Source organism: Chiloscyllium plagiosum, chromosome 6 (genome assembly GCF_004010195.1).
Source record: "Chiloscyllium plagiosum isolate BGI_BamShark_2017 chromosome 6, ASM401019v2, whole genome shotgun sequence".
NCBI lineage: Eukaryota > Metazoa > Chordata > Chondrichthyes > Orectolobiformes > Hemiscylliidae > Chiloscyllium > Chiloscyllium plagiosum.
This window is the reverse complement of record NC_057715.1, coordinates 85063898-85066397: the sequence shown is the minus strand read 5'-3', so window position 1 is coordinate 85066397 and position 2500 is coordinate 85063898.

Below are 2500 nucleotides of genomic sequence, written 5' to 3'. Positions count from 1 at the left end.
AAACTCTTTCACTGTTCGAACAACACACTATTGTTTCATGTGAAATAAACCACAGCTTGCTTAGCCTTGCTTGAAAGTTTGTACCCTCTTAATTCTGGAATGATCCTTGCAAACCACCTTTTCACCTTCTCCATTATCTCCATATGTTTTTTAAGGTAGCAATCAGAATTGCGCTCAGTCCTCCAAGTATAATGAAACAAATAGTCATAAAGTCATACAGCGCAGAAACAGACCCTTCAATCCAATCAGTCCATAATTCCAAACTAAGCAGTCCACCTGCCTGCTCCTGGCCCATATCCCTCCAAATCTTTCCTATTCATGTATCTATGCAAATATCTTTTAAACATGTGTTCTATTCAAATACAAATTTCTGGCTTTCCAAATTTGTAGGCATCTACCCCTTTCATTTTATAAAATTCTTATACGTGTTTGCACAAAACATTGAATGACTTTCACAAAAATAGTTTAAATGCAGTTATGTTCAGGGGAATGTTGGTTTGCTCATCACAACTGAGATGCAGATCACAGAGGACCCGATGCTCAAGGGGAGGAAGAGTAGGCGGAAGTGGGTATTGCAGATGCTGGAGATTAGAGTCAAGAATACAGTGGTGCTGGAAAAGCACAACAGGTCAGGCAGCATCTGAAGGGCAGGAAAATCAACATTTTGGGCAAAAGCCCTTAATCAAGAATGAGGCTGGGAACCTCGGGACTGGAGAGATAAATGGGAGGGGGGTGGGGCTAGGGAGAAGTTAGCTGAGAGTGCAATAGGTGGATTGAGTTGGGGGTAAAGGTCATAGGTCTGAGAAGAGGGTGGAGTGAATAGATGGGAAGGAAGATTGACTGGTGGGACAGGTCATGAGGATGGTGCTGAGCTGGAAGGTTGGAACTTCGGTAAGGTGGGTGGAGGAGAAATGAAGAAAGTGGTGAAGTCCACGTTGATGCCATGGGGTTGAAGGATTCCGAGGCGGAAGATGAGGCATTCTTCCTTCAGGCGTTGGGTGGTGAGGAAGTGGTAATGGAAGAGGCCCAGGACCTGTATGTCCTTGGTGGAGTGAGAGGGGGAGTTAAGTGTTCTGCCACAGTGCAGTGGGGATGGTTGGCATAAGCGTTCCAGAGATGTTCCCTAAAACGCTTTGCGAGGAGGCGTCCAATCTCCCCAGTGTAGAGAACACCGCGTCGGGAGCAACAGATACAATAAAGACATGTGTGGAAGTGCAGGTGAAACTCTAATGGATGTGGAAGGCTCCTTTGGGGCCTTGGATGGAGGTGAGGAGGGAGGTGTGGTCGCAGGTTTTGCAGGTCTTTGTGGAAAGTGGATAAGGGTCCATTTGTAGGTGGCGGAAATGTCGGCGAATGATGCGATGATGCGATTTATGCGGAGGTTGGTGGGATGGAAGGTGAGGACCAGGGTGGTTCTGTCTCTGTTGCAGTTAGAGGGGTGGGGCTCGAGGGCAGAGGTGTGGGACCTGGATGAGATGCATTGGAGGGCATCTTGAACCACGTGGGAGGGGAAATTGCAGACTTTAAAGAAGGAGGCCATCTGGTGTGTTCTGTGGTGGAACTGGAGGAATTGGGAATATGGGATAACATTTTTGCAGGAGGTAGGTTGGGAGGAGGCGTAATTCAGGTAGCTGTGGGAGTCAGTAGGTTTGTAGAAAATGTCAGTTTTGAGTCAGTCATTGATGGATAGGTCTAGGAAGGGAAGGGAGGTTTTCAGAGATGGTCCAGGTAAATTTAAGGTCAGGGTGGAATGTGTTGGTGAAGCTGATAAACTGTTCAACCTCCTCGCGGGAGCACGAGGTGGCGCCGATTCAGTCATCAATGTAGCGGAGGAAAAGGTGGTGGTGTAACTCCAGAAGATGGACTATTCTACGTAACCGACAAAGAGACAGGCTCAGCTGGGGCCCATGTGGGTGCCCTTGGTGAATCATTTGATCTGGAGGAAGTGGGAGGATTTGAAGGAGAAATTGTTAAGGGTGAGGACCAGTTCAGCTAAATGAATGAGAGTGTCAGTGGAAGGGTACTGGTGGGAACGTTTAGAGAGGAAGAAATGGAGGGCTTGGAAGAGTATCCAGAAGAGGGCAAAAGAGAAAATGTTGGAAAATCTCAGCAGGTCTGGCAGCATCTGTAAGGAGAGAAAAGGGCTGACGTTTTGACTCTAACTGACCCTTTGTCAAAGCTAGGACAAAGGGTCAGTTAGACTCTCCCTACAGATGCTGCCAGACCTGCTGAGATTTTCCAGCATTTTCTCTTTTAGTTAAATGTTCCAGCATCCGCAGTAATTTGCTTTTATCCAGTAGAGGGCAGTAGTGAGAGGTGATGGAGAAGGATTCTGGGAGAAGTCAGCTCACTGACCACAACTGAAAAGGGAATTGCAGAGAAGCCAGTTTCAAAGAACAGGGAAGACCAAAACATTATGTTGTTTGAGTGTTTCCCTCACTCCCTCCTTCTGCAATGGGGGAAAAACTTCCTTGAGACCCTTCGGGAAAAGGAGAGGGCG